The following is a 17312-nucleotide window of genomic DNA, read 5'->3' as shown; positions in this document are numbered from 1 at the left end:
TCCATGTTTAAAAACTGCATTGGAGGAAGCTCTGACTTCCATACAATAAAGGCACTGGAAGATATCTATGGAGAGCCAAGAGGTCACTCTGCAGATTGCCTATATTGAAGCAGTTTCTCTCTCTGTCCAGAAGGAGACTGTGTTATGAAAGGGAGCGTGTGATGTTGCACCCCATTATGCTTTATGGAAATATGCTTATGAATGTATATATGACATAACTGCAATATGTTTTATGCTACATATGCCATGTAACATATCTCTGTAAAATATGCTTTACTCATACACAAATTTAATTAGCAATAGCCAGTCAGGAAGTGGACTGACCTTTTTTGAGGCCATAATATAGTATAAACAAGGCATCTGAGATCTTGATTTCCTCAACTCTGTGTAGGTAAGCCTTTAGGGCCCTAAAAAAATGCCAAAATGCAAACTTTTTTTCTATCTGAAGCTATCCAATGTGAAAAGGAAGCGAGATTAATGTCCAGATTCCTTTGGAAGTTGGAATTAGTCTTCAGGATAAAACTTGGAACCAGACCACAAACTGTTTTATTACTGTGGAAAGCCAGGAAGAACTGGCAGGAGATGGCTTCTAGATAATCTGCTCTCCGTATGAAGGGAATGGCCCCCCAAAAGCCACTTCTATTCATACCTCAAATAAGGATTGCAATGCCAGGGCCTCAGAAGGGACAAGTAGAGAGCCTATGAAGCACCACATTTTGATATCAGTGACTGATAATCAATCAATTTAGATGTTACTGAAATCTGATCTACTGCCCTAAATATTCTGGTTCTCGAGGGATGACTATGGAGCTCCCTGATTAAATAAAGATGTTGGAGTAAACACAATTTTGAGATTATTGGAGCACCAAAAGCAGAAAACAATTTTTCCTTACTAACTTTTGAGAATTTTCTGGCACAGCTCTACTACCAATCATATACCCAGAAGTCCATTTCACTACTGATTAGACTGGGCTTGGAGACTCAGCCAGATCTGAGAATCAGGGTCTATATGATGACATCTTTTCAGCCTTCCTTTCTGCTTCACCTTCATTGTTTTGTGCTGTTCACCTCCTTCTCCTCTACATTCTTGATCTCTCCATTGCAAGACTCCTTCAGAGATCGGGTATTTGCCCAGTAAGTTTCTCTGTCTTACCAGGTCCCAGAATGCAGCAGAGACCTGCTCAACCAGGGCATCAGAAGAGACTGATCAAAAAAATATTGTTTGTGCATGTCATATAGCTGCCCGCTTTGAGCTCTGAATGAACCGACTCCTACTCCTTCTGTTAATTTCAATGAATCCAAGAGCTGGATCCCAAGGTAACATAATGGCAAAAAACAATAACCTGCATCTGGCTTTGCATGCTGAATTACATTAAGAACAACTTAAGCCCTGATATTGAATTTTGATTAAATACATGGCTAAATTCAGTTCTAAAGTGACTCTATAGAAAACTTTGGATGTATTAAAATCCCACTTTTTGTTATAAAAAGAAGCAAAAGCTTGCGGAATAATGTAATGCACTAAGTAATGCTAAGCTAAATAATGCACTCTGCCTAACATATGTCCTCAAATACTTAAGTACAATAGGGTGCAGGCATAATATTAGTCTACTGATCTGTGTATTGTAGACCATATGTTGTATCTGCAGACCACTTGGAAGCTACGGCTGGCACAGAATGAGGTTCCCAGCTTGCTTAGCAGCGTTGGTAGTAAGGGAGCACATTTTATGAGCACTTCAAAGCCTGTTCTTCTTTTCTGTGTGCTTCCAGGTGCAATTCAAGCTGTTTCGATTGATCACTAAAGTTCTATATGGTTTTGGTCTTTACTACCCGAGCAGCCACTTCTTTCTCTGTGCACTGCTAAAGCATCTGAGAAAGCTGATGTCATCAAGTAAATAATCCCTATATATGATTGCTGAAAAGCAGGTGGCAGGGTGTTGTCAGTGGTGGGCTATTGACTCAGACATTCACTTTTGTATTAGTCTGACAAAGGTAGACATAGTCTTCTGGGTATAGTATGAAGCCCATTTACTCTCAGTCACTGGTATAACCCCAGATACCAATGTTATATCTAGTACTGTGTCTGATTTGTTGGGTAGAGTGCACCATTGGATTAACATTAGTTAACAAATTGACCTAATTGTGTACTGCCTCTTTTCAAATACATAAATGCACTTATTTGTGATAGTGCATTGTCAAAAAAATTAAAATTAATAAAATAAAGAAAAAGAACATGTTTTAATTGCACTCCCTGGCCTGTTTCATAATGTTAATGTAATTTAAATGTGTTTTCTTTATGTGATGGTATCTTTGATTTCATGCACAGAAAGTGAATTTTCTAATATGTTTATTTTATTTACTGGGTTTTCATTGAAGTGTATGCATTAGCGGATTTGATGTAATTTTTCACAGGCTACAATTCCACAGAAAATCCTTTAACTCCTACATCATTACCTTCTCAGAGTCAATGATCTGGTTTTTTTTTTAAAAAAATCTTTATTTGAGAACATCATTCATAGCTACACATGCATATAAGGCCAGAAAATATGCCATTAGGCTTCAAAATGATAAAATGAAATAAAAAAATTCTTATGTATTTTTAGCATTTCTGATGCTGAAAACAGCATTCAAACTACATGTGAAAATTTATGTGTGAAAAGTGCCAGTTATATGCAGTTAGATTTAGTGATTTTAATCAACCATAACAACAAAGAATGAGGTTAATACTCAGTCTTGCTCATCTCTTTCATTGTTATCTTTCTTTAAATTCCTGTGCTTTGCAAAATTGCATATACAGATGAATAGAGTCAAGAGTTCTTTGTTCTTTGTCCAGTTTAAAAGCGAGGCACTTAAAACATATGGAAAACATTAACTTATTACATGGCAAATTATTCAGAATGCAATAACATGCTACACAGCAAATTAAATCAATTGTTTTACTTCATGTGGTAAGTAAAAAAGTAATAATGAATAAAGTTGACTCAGAATCCTCTCATCTAATCAAATCTACTTGGGTTTGATATTTATGCCTGGCACGACACGTGATCCTCACAAGCAGGGGCGGCTCCAGGCCCCAGCAGGCCAAGCGCGTGCTTGGGGCGGCATGCCACGGGGGGCGCTCTGCCGGTCGCCAGGAGGGCAGCAGGCGGCTCCGGTGGACCTCCCGCAGGCGTCCCTGCGGAGGGTCCGCTGGTCCTGCGGCTTCGGTGGAGCATCCGCAGGCATGCCTGCGGGAGGTCCGCCAGAGCCGCGGGACCAGCGGACCCTCCGCAGGCACGTCTGCGGGAGGTTCACCAGAGCCACGGGACTGGCGACTGGCAGAGCGCCCCCCGCAGTGTGTCGCCGTGCTTGGGGCAGTGAAATGGCTAGAGCTGCCCCTGCTCACAAGTAACTCAGGAGTTATCTTCCCTATGCTGTTTCTGTAGGTCTCTTCTCATTGTGTCGAATTCTGCAAGGATCTCTCACAGTGTTTGTTTAGGTCTATCCCTCTTGATATTTGGACAGCGCTTCCTTTAGTGTCAGGATCTCTCCTCATCTCATTGACACTTATTGCCAGACTCCACTTCTCATCAACTTGACCCCTTATTCTTAGAAGAGCTTTTTGAAAAAAAGACCTCACATTTTTGATTGAAGTTTGTCACTGAAAAATTTCAGGGAGTTTTGCCCAAAATCTATTTTTGATGAAAAATTTCATTAAAAATGAGAAATTTGGAAAATTTTGATAAGCACTACTTCTCAGTTACTAAGGCTACAGAGCTTACAGCGGTGCAGTAAGAGTTCTCCCATCGACTTAATAACTCCAGGCCCAGCAAGTAGCAGTAGCTATGTTGGTGGGAGAAACTCTCGTGACAACATAGCACTGGTGCTTAGGTTGGTGTAACTTACGTCCCTCGGGGGTGACTTATTTATACCCCTGCGTGACATAAGTTATACCGCAGTAAGTGGTAGTGTGTACAAGCCTTCAGTGTCCTATCTTTGCTCCTCATCTTTTTAATTAGCATATTCTTCCCTTCAATTTGTAAGCTCTTTTCTATCCAGGACTCTTTCTCATCTTCCCCCCACTGAAGCATGGAGGAGTTCTCCATCACAACCCCAGCCCCCACCAAAACATTCAGAAAGAGAGAATGATATCCATCCAATGTTACTGGTGTCTTCAACCTGTCTCCTTACTAACATGTCCAGTCACAGAAGAGTACTGCTGTGAGGCAGTAGCATAGTTAAAATGCTTCATTAATATACACTAGTATCTCGGTTTTTACAAAAGCCAGTCTTAAGAATGACCAGATATATGAACCTGACCAGGGAGAGGGCTGGAAATCACATAACAAAAGTAATGTCCCTGAAGACCAGGACACCTATCCCTTCACATTCTGAAGCCTTCAGTGCATTGCTCTGTAGTGGTTTGAAGGACAAGAAGATAGTGATGTAGTGCACCATTATGCAATGTATGTACCATATCTACTGTGATGTGTTGATTTACATCAGTTGAGCATCAAGTTAATTCTCTCTCTCTGTCCTCTGATGCTTTCTGAAATCACTGTTGATTTTTAAAAAGGGTTTCCCTTATTTCAGAAAAATGGGATAATGCTGAAATTTTGTGACACACATCTCTTACAGTAATTTGATACAGAAAGCTCAACTCAAAGAGCTGCCGGTTACCCACTATCCACCATAATGACCAACCATAGAGAAAATCAATAATGATCAACCACAAAGACAAAACATTTTAAGATACAGTTTCACTCTCAAGGATTAGGCAGAAGATTCAGGCTTTCTTGATGTCATTATTTTCATATTGTGATACCGTATTTAAAGTTATAGTTATGCAATTTTGAATGAGCAAGGAATAAATCCTATTCTTATATTATACATATATTTTGTTATAGAATATTTTATCTGTGATATTAAAGTAGTACTTCTAGATAAGCCCTCAAACTACATGGCGTACACATAGTGTACTAGTGCAAACACGGCTTGCTTATATTGCATACTTTCTATAAAGTATGGCTCAGTTGGTAGCACACTTACCTTTGGGCCAGAAGGCCAGGGTTCAAGTTCCACATCAAGATTTGGGCTCTTTTATGTACATTGAAACTGACAGTAGATATAGTACTGTCTATGCTGACACTTCAGTGCAGTATTAGGCCCTGTTTCAGCAAAGCACTTGCACACATATTTAACTTTAAGCATGTGCTTAAGTCCATCTGATTCGAAAAAGTGCATAAGCACTTTGCTGTCTCAGGGCCCAGGTGGGACATTGTTAAGCCGAAGGGGTTCACACATGCTGTAGGAGACCACTTAAAAATGAAGTTGGCATTCAAGGGTTAACATGCAGTAGCATGTGTTACAATTTGTTGTAATGAGCCTTAAAACCAGTGTTCTCTTTAGTCCATGGTTTTTAGTGTCCGACAGTGTTATGAATTTAAGTTCCCAGGCTTGTCTTTTGAACAAGTTGTGGAGATTTCCTTTGACTGAGAGGTCAGATATGAAGTGATCTTTGGTGAAAAGTGTTCACCCACCAACAAGATGGTGTTTTTGTCTTTTATCATTTTTTTGTGTGAGTTCATTCAATAGCCTAGTGATTGCCTGGTCTCAGCCATATAGTTGTTCTTGGGACATCTGATGCACTGGATGAGGTATAGCCAGGGCCGGCTTTAGGAAGCGCGGGGCCCGATTCGAACAGTTTTGACCGGGCCCGGCAGGGATGACTAAAAAAAAAAAAACCACGTTAAAAAAACAAAACAAAACACGTGGCGCTTGTACTCACCGGGCGGTGCTCCTAGTCTTCGGCAGCGGGTCCTTCACTCGCTCCAGGTCTTCGGTGGCACTGAAGGACCTGCCGCTGAAGTGCTGCTGAAGACCCGGAGCGAGTGAAGGACCTGCCGCTGAGGACCCGGAGCGCTGCCAGGTGAGTAAAAATTTAAAAGGAGCCTCTAGCCAGGGAAGGGATTTTGGCCACTTGCCCCACCCCCCGGTGGCTCTGCCACTGGGCACGGGGCCCTCTTAGGTGCGGGGCCCGATTCGGGGGAATTGGTGGAATTGGCCTAAAGCCGGCCCTGGGTATAGCACATATGTGATAGGCATGTGCATGACCTATGGATCTTGAAAGGAGTGTGGGAGGGGGTGGTATTGATCATTGTAGCAGTGGAGCTATGTCTGCAGGTTTTGCATCTGTTCTTCAGGCAGAGTTTAGTACCACTTTGCGGTGGTGTGTCCTGGACTGTAGGAAACTTGCTTTTCACAGTATGATTACTCCATATCTGACCTCTCAGTACAACAGAAGTTAGTCCGATAAAAGATACCACCTCACCTCCCATGTCTCTCTCACGTTCTGGGACCAACATAACTACAACAACACTGCAAACAGAGTTTAACATGTGTTCACACCAGTTTTATTTTTTCAATAGTTCCGATACCCAAGGATATAAAGACACTTTTGCTGAATGCATAACAGTTATGGCATCTGCCTATGCATTCACAGTTCTACCAAAATTGAATTGCTTTGTGAAGGTTTTTGAGGTGCCTTGAGTAGCAAAAGCCTGATATAAAATCAAATTCTATTCTATTACACTCTCTGTTTACAAGGGACTCCGTGCATTACCCTTTATTTTAATATTCAGCCCTCAATTTTCAAAAGCAGTCTTTGTGATTGCCACTACAACTGTATCCCTGCATTTTGATATGTCCTTTTTTACAACACAAAGACTGAGCTGTGTGCAGGATAACTATCAAAATACTCAATGTATATGTTTCTGTACAGATTTTGACTGCACAACAATGTAGGATTGAAAAAATGTAGGTGCAATTTGAAATGCCACATTTTAGTACTCTTTCAAATTTCACCTGAGGTATTCAAGTTCTGAAATACAGGTTTTCCAAAGCCACCTTGGTTAAAACTTTCTGTTCATTTAGTGCTATGTTATGCAAACAGCACACAAATACTTCATAAATTCCCTTATGTACATTGAAACCGACAGGCGATATGGTACCGTGCTGTATTTTTATGCACTCTGCTCACTCTGAATTTGTATTCCACTGCCCTCTGCAGGAAAGAACACAGAGCAGCACAATGGTTATTTGCAAACAGAAGGCTTCTAAAGCCTGATATTGGCCCTTGCTGCACCTTATTTGCTATGTGCTATTTTACATTTAACTCCTACCAATAATTCATGTAATTTCAATATTATTTTAGAAAGATGCATATTCAACTGAAAAGTAACATTGCAGGATTTAGCAATTGTTATGCAAGTGTTTTTCATACTTAAAATAACAGGGATGCATCTTTAGGAGGCTCCAGGAGTTTTAGTTGCACAATTTCTGTAGGCATTACTACAATTTGTGCAGTTAAAACCTCCCTGCAATGCCATTCTTTGAAAATGTCCCCCTACACAATATCATTTTTCTGGCTGGGGAAATGTATTTTCTTATGCTTCTTGGGGTCCAGAGCCTTGTCTCCTTATTTACTTCTAAAGCACCTAGTGCACTTTGAGCCTTATATAAATGATATAATATTATATAATGCAAAGGATGCTGTGGTCAGATGAAAACTTGCTTTCTCTGGTTTTGGCTGTGTAGATTTACTCAGATTGCAAGCTCTTTGGGGCAGGGCCTGTTTCTTTGTTCTGTGTTTGTACAGTGCCTAGCGCAATAGGATCCTTCTCCATGGCCGGGGCTCCAAGGTGCTAGGGAAATGCAAATAGTAATAATAGAGCCTCTCGTGATAACTTCTTTCATTTTATTCCTGCACAGCCTTACTTATTTCTTATATCAGGCTATCTGAAATGGTTATGGCATAAATTCAGGGCATTGGCATTACTCGCTAGGTAGTGTACAGCACCAGGTTGAGTCTATACAAAAATCTCTATATAAAAGTTAATCGCGTTGATGGTAGAGTGAATTAAAACAGCATGCGTTTGGGAACACTGAAGGGCAGTAGAAACAGCTTCACGATAGGTAACAGGTAAACAATTTAGTTTAAGAACCAACAGTAATATCAAGTACATCACAGTATAGAACCCTACTTTTATTGCGAAGCCTTACCTTTGATTGTCTCGTATTTAACATGCACCTCTTGTCTCATTTGTCACATTAATGATGTTCATTCAATTCAGCTAAACTGCATTCATTCCCTTGGATGTGTTCACTGACCACACACAGAAGAGAGGGCTTTCAGGGTCTGAAAGAGAAACTAGAGGCACCAGACAGTAGACTGACCTCACTTGTTTCTTCCTTCTGCTTTCTTACATTCCCACATGTTGCATAGTTATAGCTGAAACCTGCTACATGCTATGTGAAATTGCTCCTTTGCAAAGGCTCACTGCTGTAGCTAGATGAATGACCTTTTCGCTCACTCACCCACACATAATATAGATCATATTTCTCAGGCAGAAACAAGATGGGCATCATTTCTTTCTCTTTTAGTCCACATGAAAGAGCACCACATATTGTTGACTAACCAGTGTTCTGAACTTTAGGCCAGTTTGCTACGGTGCCTGGCATTCTGCACAGGTTTGTTCTTTTGTGGTTATTTGTCCCCTGGTGTAATTGTCTGCCACTGGAATTCCTGTATACAAAATTCATGCAGGCAGTTCTTTCCTTTCATCCCTAGCATTTTTTTTCTTTTGGCTTAGTTTCTACCTACTGCAATACAATTTATTTTGTTGGCAGTCAGAATGGTCCCTGCTGTGACGTCCGTGTGTTCTTCCTTCCAGTCCTCATGTTTTGTTTTTGTAACATAGTCTCAACAGACGTGATGAAGAATAAGGAGACTTATGATGCTCAGTGATGGTGTGAAAGCAACATAGCACACACCATGTTACACAGGCTGACCATATGAAATGTGAACCACCATTGCCTGGTATGACTCATGCTATAGGACCAGGTTTTTAATGACTTGTGAAAGTATTCTAAGTACAGTAAGCTTGTAATATACCTATCTTGTAGAACTGGAAGGGGCCTTGAAAGGTCATTGAGTCCAGTTTCCTGCCTTCACAGCAGGGCCAAGTACTACCCCTACAGATTTTTGCCCCACACCTCTAAATGGCCCCCTTAAAGATTGAATTTACAACCCTGGGTTTAAGCAGGCCAATATTCAAACCACTGAGCTATCCCTCCCCCTATAGTTTATCTTCCTTTCACCATTTAACTCTCCTGAATTCCTTTCATAGCAATTCCTAAGTGAGTTTCTGAAAACTGAAAATATTCATGGTTGTGCATTCTGAACATAAGCCTCTAGAAGTAGAAGGATGATGTCACATTATTTACACAGACACTGTAGGGGTGAGAAATGTTTAGATCACTGCTGTATACTGGTCAGTCCCTAACTCATTTGAATTAGCCAGAATGCGGAGAGTAAAGCTGTGAAAAAGTTGTGCATGCATTAAAACATAGTGAATTTTGTTTTAAGAACAAATCTTTTGTTTTTGTAAAATGGCGAAAAATATTTCACATTGCAAGAAACCATACATTTAATGAAAAATGGCTTTATTAATCACATGTAGGTGGCAAATATCATAAAAGGGAGCAAAATGTAACCATTCAAATGACTGGTGATTGTTTTATTGTGGTAATTTAGCTGTGACAATTTCACAAGGTGAAAGCCAGAGTTTCCTCCTCCCCCCGCTTTTCCTTCCAGCATGAGGAGAAGAAACCATCTAATTCAGACCACAGGAGGCCCCCACAGAGCAGGCAAAAAGCAAACTTCCAAAGCCTCTCTAGATTTCAAATTAATAGGTCCACAGAATGTATCAGTTCTATAGTCTCAGCATTCAGAAGAGACACAAGACTGAAAATATGAATGGAACATTAGCAGTTTCTGTCTAGGTCTCTCAATGAGCAGTCAAAGATTTCACACCTAGATGTGCTGATAAATAACAAAACAATAAAAAATTAGATAGTCTCTTTAACTTTGTTGTTAGAACTCCAACTATGGTACCTTTATCACATTGGAATTTTTTCTACAGTAAGAAAAGTCACTGGGACAATATTGTTCTATTGTTGCATATTTCATCTATTCCTCCCTTGTTTATAAGCCCCACTGTAATAAAAGAATACTTTGCCCACCAGAGCTCATTGAAATGCATTTCATTTTCTCAATCAGCCCCCTGAGTCAAAGCTTTATTGTATTGCATTCCCTTCCTACTGTATTTGAACTTTCTTCTAATACTGAAGCTGATGTGAGCCCATTACAACCAGTTGCAAATTAGCTTTTGTTCCACTCAGACTAGTGAAGTGTATTTTAATACATTCATGCCAATAATTATATAGCCTAATATTCATGCACTTTATCTTTTAATTACTGTATCCTAAATTAATCTAGTTATGTATCTGATTTATTTCATACTGTTCCCTAGTCCCAGGATGGTTTTAGCATATTTCTTGTTCTTGTCAGTATTGGCAGATTGTAATATTTTATTCTTCTTAGTTTGAGGACAAGAATTTTGCCTGATGTGTCTATGTTTTCAAAAGCTAATATAAACATACTTATTGTGAATGCTATTTGTGAAGTAAATCAGGGAAACTTTACAAGTTGGCATACGCTAATATATAATCATGGAAGTGTACATATACTCATTGAAAGCTCAGTGATTCAGAATTCTGTCTTCTGTTGGCACTGTCATACCACAGCTTTCTTTTAAATAGACTCACAGGGTCAAAGGAAGATCATAAAATACTGCTTCATCCATGTAATTAGAATAGTTTAATTCTGTGATATTTTCCAGCCCTGATATAATGTTTGTCAGAAGAATAGATTCATTTTGTGACATTCCTCTTCTGATTATTAGCCTTGTTATAGGATAAAAATATCAGAATGATAATGCCAGATATGTCCTATGACCGTTGATGGTGTGCCAATGTACAAAGAACTATCTGTATATCTGCTTCTAGCTAGAGAAGTCTATTATAGAGGGAGCTGTTTAGCAACCCTATATTTAGCTTTCCTAACACTTTCAATTAAAAAAGATTCTTGCAACCTTTTCTTTGAGAAGGACTCACACCTCTATTGTTAGTGGCAGCCCTTTGACTGTTAAGAAGCCGGGCACACACCCCGAACTGGTTATGAATTCTATACTTAGGTTTCACCAACCAACTATTGTGAACTCCTCAAGTATTATAACAGCCTTAACATGGAGTCACAGACAGTCCCCTTGGGTATTCCAGTCTATCTTGCCGCCCAGGCATGCTCGCCTTTGGGATAGATGGTCCCTTACACCAAAAATCACAACAATATTCAGGTTACTCCAAGTCCCAGTCACTTACACCAGGTCAACTGCATGTTAGCTCTTACACCAAAGATAACACTTGCAGCCAATCATATAATAAATGAACTAAAGATGTATTAACTTAGAAAAATAAATTAGAATTATTTACAAGGTTATAGCAGGTAACATAGACATACAAAAGACTTACAGTCTTAGGTTCCAAAAGGTGATAGAAGCTGTTGTAATATGCCAGCTCTACATGTCCAGGGTTAACCCAAACCAAACACTGGGGATCATTTTGCTTATGTTTGGCAGTCGTTGCCCCTCACAGTTCAAGTAGCATAAAGATACAGTTTCTTCTTGTCAGGTATTTTTATTCCCTCCCTTCAGAGTTCAAGCTGATGGGACAAGTCCACCTGCATGTTGTCTCTTCATGGGTGTCAGGGGAGCAATCAACAAAGTCTTTTGTCCATTGATGTTTCACAATGCCTTGTCTGGTGTCTATGGGCCTTCTCTTGTTGGGCAGGAGATACTCCCTGTGGCAAATTAGTATTTCACACTTGGTAATGCTTCTCTCCTGACTGGGTGTTTCCAGTTTTAGAACAAACACGTTTACAGTAACAGAGCAAACACTTACATTTTACCTTATAACATAGGATATAGCTATTGAAGAGTATGCTTGTGTTCATTTTAAACAAAATGTGATTTTAAAGTTACTTATGCATAGAAAAGCATGCTTTGGCTCACCACCCTAGGAACATTCTAGAAAAGGCCAAGGGGAGGGGAGTGAGCTCAACATGTGGAGTGGAAAAGTATAAGCATGTGATGAACTAATCCATATCATTAAATATGATTGGTTAGAGGTTTGTGTTATGTAACTTGTTATGTAAACTGCCATGTGCTATAAAATAGCAATGGGAGGGGCTCCTTGCTGGAGGGACTCTGGCTGATTTTTGTACTAGGGCTCTCCCTTTGCGCACATTGAATAAAGTCTTGTTGTATTGAATTGAATTGAATCAAATTGAAGACCCTTGATTCTGCCTGGCATCTGACTCATTTGGGAACCACAAAATCCCAACACTATTATAAGTGAGATTAATGTATGCAGTAACTTACAAGCATTTCATAAAATCTAAACACTAAACGCATTTTTATAAATCTAATACCCATTTTAACAATACGAACACACAGGTGAGCCATTTGTCAGTGTTCAGTTGAGGCCTAAGGGCCTTGGCATGAGCTGGTACCTGGTCAGCCACTGTCACATGCTGTTTGGTCACTAGAAACTGAAATAGCTCCTTAGCATACAGAAATGGCTATCCTCTGCTGGCCTAGAACAGAAGTTCCCACTTTCACTCAGCTACTTCCAGAATATCAATGATCTCCAGAGCTTGCCTTGCCTGACAGATTGAACAACCATAGCTTTTAACCACACCACTTAAGTCTCCCCCTGCAGGCAGCCCTCCCCTCTTCCCCCACCCCCAAGACCCAAGAAAGGGATATAGAAATAATTAGATTTAAATTTTGTAGGTGTGTCTTACCATGGTATCTGCTGGTTTTCAGTGCTTCTCCAAAGGACATGTGAAGTGGTAGTGGGTTTTGTGTGACTATAATAAAATACAGCCCATTGATAAAAGTATAATCTTTTGACCTTGAATTAAAGTAACCCTTTTCATAAACTGGGAAATGTATTTTTTACCAGGCTTAAACAATAATTTTACCTGTCTCTCTCCTTTCAAGGCCCTTCCGGCTCCACAGGGGTAGCAGCTGACACAAGGAGCCTGGGTGTGAGAACCACCTTACTACAGGGGAAGAGAAAGAGAGTCTGAGATGGGCTCCTGGGAGACCTGCTCAATAAAACAAATCAGCAGATCCAGATCGCCCCGCTGAACTACCAACAGGATAAGGATGCTTTCAGGATGGAAAGAGAGACAGGGGCAGAATGGCATGAGGAGAGATTGGCAGACATATTCCTAGAGCATGATCACTGGTTGAGAAAGGCAGATAGACCGCAGTAGAAAGAGCTGTTTGAGCACTTACTGAAGGTGATGGCCACCACACTGCAGGCTCTGGTGCATCCTTCAGCCTCTGCTTCTGACCCATGGTGACAATCCGCACACCACTTCTGAGTCCTGGAGAGCATCCATCCTTTGTACAATTCAAGGAGTAGCTGGGCAAACACTGGTACATAGAATGGATAAATGTACTATGTGCATTCATCCACTCCTGTCCAGGCACAGCCCATACATGAAAAACATGTCAGAAAGGCCAAAGAGAACCTGGACCTTTGACAGTTTTTTGAACCAAGTTTGGTTACACTATTGTGCTGCACGGCATGATGGCAGCTGGTCTGCATCACTGATTGTTACAGCATGTAAATACCTATGTAAAATAAAACGTCGGATTTGCACCCCAGGCTATAATAATAGGTTTTATTTTGCATAATGATAAAAGTGACACAACGTCTAATGTATGTCATCACATACCCAATGTCAAAGTTTCATAATAAAAATTTACAAATTGTCATCACTAATAATCTATAAACCTCTAGTACCATTTCATTCCCTCTCATGCATGGGAACATGCATACCCATAATGTGGACACACAAAGCATCCCTGATTTCTGTTGCATATCTGGATCCAGCACCCGTCATGACATGTGCATTGGCTCTCTGTGTGTACTGGTTCAGCAATCCAGCAGTGTCCTGAGTCTACTCCTGGTGAAAAGGTTTTCCATCTCCTTTGAAACATTGTGCGGAGCACAGCAAGCCACAATACTGTGGATTTCACTAATGACACCGGCATTCAAATGGTTTTGAAGGCAGCACCAATAGGATTTCAATCTGCCAAATGCACATTCCACCACCACCCTCTAGCTACTGATTGTGTAACTGACTCTTCTTTTGCAGATCCTCTGAAATCAGAGTACAGTTTAATAAGCCATGGCAACAAAGGGTAAGCGAGGTCCCTAGAATGACAGTGAAGACAATAATGTCATGTCATCCAGTATCAGAGGGGTAGCCGTGTTAGTCTGGTTCTGTAGAAGCAGCAAAGAATCCTGTGGCACCTTATAGACTAACAGACGTTTTGCAGCATGAGCTTTCGTGGGTGAATACCCACTTCTTCGGATGCATCCGAAGAAGTGGGTATTCACCCACGAAAGCTCATGCTGCAAAACGTCTGTTAGTCTATAAGGTGCCACAGGATTCTTTGCATGTCATCCAGTGGGAATAACGTCCCAGTGTCTCTGGAATTCCCTGGTATCATGCACCCTGCCAGTGCATCCCACATTAGTGTTTATGAATCGGCCCCTGTGATCAAGCAGGGCCTTTGCAGTTTATGTCCAAATGATCCTTGCAGTAGGCCAGCTATAGGCACATAAGTCCCATCACTGGTGCCGGCACAATTTGGAATTCTCTGAAAACCAGCAATTATTTCAGGAAAATTTGTAATGCCTACCACCTTTGGATAAATTGTAATCCTGATTGCCTCACAAATCTCTGCTACAAAAACTCCCACAGGTGTTTTGCCAACTCCAAACTGGATAGCCTGTAGCAGCATGGGGTGTGCAGCTTCCAGGTGGCTATAATAGCACACTGCTGGACCCGGAGAGCCAGCCTCATCAGCGTGTCCTGGCGCTGAAGGGTAAGGGCAAGCTGATCATAAACCGCAAGGAACAGCTGCTTCTTCAACAAAAAGTTCTGGACCCACTGCTGGTCATCCCAGGTCCGCATGGCAATGTGATCCCACTGGTCTGTGCCTAGTGTCCCATTCTAGAAGTGCTGGTCTGGAACTGTGGCTAAGGCAACAACAGACATGAGCAGCATCAGCTGGCTCACAGCCGGCATCTCAGTAAGAGATGCCTTTGGCAGTTCATAAACTGCAGCCAAGATGTCCACCAGCATCTAGCAGATGCTCCAGCTGTGTCCCAAAATAGGACTGACAGCTTGAGGGAGAGAAGTTCTTCCACCAGGGCAGGATCCATGTTGTCTCTGGCTCCAGAGAGCATACAAACACAAAATGGCTTGGCTAGATGTGTTGGCGGGCTAAAACCACCCAAAACACTTCCGATCAACTCCCATGAAACAGACAGACACACAACCCACTCTGGAGAAAGCTCCAGCACTGCTTCAGTTGATGAGGGTGCTAGGAACCCTGGGATATGACAGCACCCCCCCCCACAGAAGCTGAAGTTCTGACTCAGGTCTGCGGAGTGCAGTATGGATTCGCAGGTGTGGGCTTGGAAACATGAGTCCACAAGCCCAGGGCCACAGATCCAGGCTTAGTGTGCTGTGTAGATATACCCTAAGTAATGTGTGTTTTCCTCTATCATATAAAAATATCAAAGCACTCGAATGAGAAACTCAAACTGAAAGACAGCAAGAATAGATCTACACTGTATTGTAAACCTGGGCTCAAACTCTGGGTTGAGCCCACCATTCACACACAAATTTGTCTGACTTGGGTCAGCAACCATTCCAGATCCAACCCTAGGACCACCTAGGAGGGTGGGTCTGAGGCTGAGTCCTGCTGAGATTCGGGTCCAAGTTGTCATTTTGCAATGTGAACTCAGCTCAACCAGCAGACTTGAGTCAGAAGGTCTGTATAATGTATTGTGGATGCGTTAGCACAGGTGTGAGATGCAAATCCAGCAACTGTAAACCCAGATTTTTAATGCAGTCTGGATGCTTAAGACTGGGCTTAGAAGTCCACAAGTGCAGGTCCCACAGACTCAGGTTTCCAATGCATTGACACACCCAGGAGGGGGAAGGCTGGAGGAGAACAAAGGCAGAACCCCCAGTGGTAAGAAGGGAAGTTTCTGATGCGGGTGTTGCCAGCACAGAGTGCCCGAGGTCAGCAACAGTGGTTCGTTGCCCGGTGTGCTTCGCTCCAATAAACACACCAAGGTGGAGAAGCAGACAAAGTTTATTTGAGATCTCAAAGCGTGATGCTAGGAGACAGACACATCTCAAATCAAGCACACAGCTACAAGCAGCTTTTCTCTTTTTATACATAACTTTAACTAAGCCTCTTCTATCCCCCCCCCACTCTCCCTCTCTCCCCACCTTTCATTCCCATGTAGCAGATACACTTTGCGGTAGCAATTACATTAAGCAGTTAAGTCATACTTGGCAACAACCAATCTAGCTCGTTAGTAACTCTTCTGTGAACCGTTATCTTGTCTTACTTTCTTTGATCTGTTATTTTGCCCCTTAGCCAGGAGCAAGCAGGCCTCATTATAGCAGGCATCATTATTACCTTCTGGTACAGGTGTTGCAACTGATAACCATTCTCTGTTGCTGGCCTGTTAGGTCGATTAAAGTTCAAACATGGAAGCGCTTTGGTTTATTCAGGCCTACTACAGAAAGGCTTCATTGACACTGTGGTTTTCCACCGTCCTGAGTTACCTAGAGTCATGCCTAATGACACCAACACGGGGAAGAGTAAAAGGGAACCATAACGCAAGGAATCTAATACCGCAGTCATGGGCATGGCATAAGAATCTGAAAAGAAGCAGATTAGAAGAGGGGCAGGGTGTGGAGAGAAACAACGAGCTAGTTTGTGTGTGTGACTATGTGTTCCTAGCCACGAACATCAGAACACTCTCAAAACACTCCTGTACAAGATATATGCACCTTGGATCCAGGCATGTGTGAGTATGTGAAGCAGGTTGGTAGGGGACATGCAGAGCTTTGGCTCCACCTCCCTAACACACTAGTATTGAGGCCAGAGTGGGGAGTGTGTCATAATTCACTCTCGGTATAAACCAGTGGCAAATTACTGCCCACAGAGCTTGGGGACAGCACAAATGGAACTGTGTTTAAGAGGGTATCTCTGAGGCCCAATGTCTCCAGGGTCAACTCCAAGGGTGGTGCAGCTTAACCACTGCCCTGTTCGCAAAGCCAGGCCTACAATCACAATCTAGCCCTAGGTTAGGAGAGAACAAGGGGATGAGCAGCAGCATTGAAAGCTGGAACAAAGAGTAATGGGAAAGGAGAAACAAAAGAGGAGGACAAAAACTATTCTACAGGAACAACAAAAGAGAAAATGGTGTAGAGACAATAAAGTAGGAGAGAGAGAGAAATGGATGAAGGAAAAGAAACAAGAAAC

At 41.6% G+C, this 17312-nt stretch overlaps 1 long non-coding RNA gene across 2 annotated transcripts in view; it reads left to right on the top strand.

The window, feature by feature from the left end:
- The window catches only part of LOC123351155, a 29128-nt gene extending 15521 nt beyond the window's left edge, over positions 1–13607 (top strand). Inside the window, exons 3-4 of one of the 2 annotated variants that reach the window (XR_006573945.1) lie at positions 1157–1317; positions 12942–13607. This is a non-coding gene — a long non-coding RNA (uncharacterized LOC123351155). The remainder of the gene's footprint in view (positions 1–1156; positions 1318–12941) is intronic. The other variant, XR_006573951.1, reaches the window with a different exon arrangement.
- The last annotated feature ends 3705 nt before the right edge of the window (positions 13608–17312 follow it).

Source organism: Mauremys mutica, chromosome 1, assembly GCF_020497125.1.
Source record: "Mauremys mutica isolate MM-2020 ecotype Southern chromosome 1, ASM2049712v1, whole genome shotgun sequence".
Taxonomy (NCBI): Eukaryota; Metazoa; Chordata; order Testudines; family Geoemydidae; genus Mauremys; species Mauremys mutica.
This window is presented reverse-complemented; position numbering and strand designations above follow the sequence as displayed.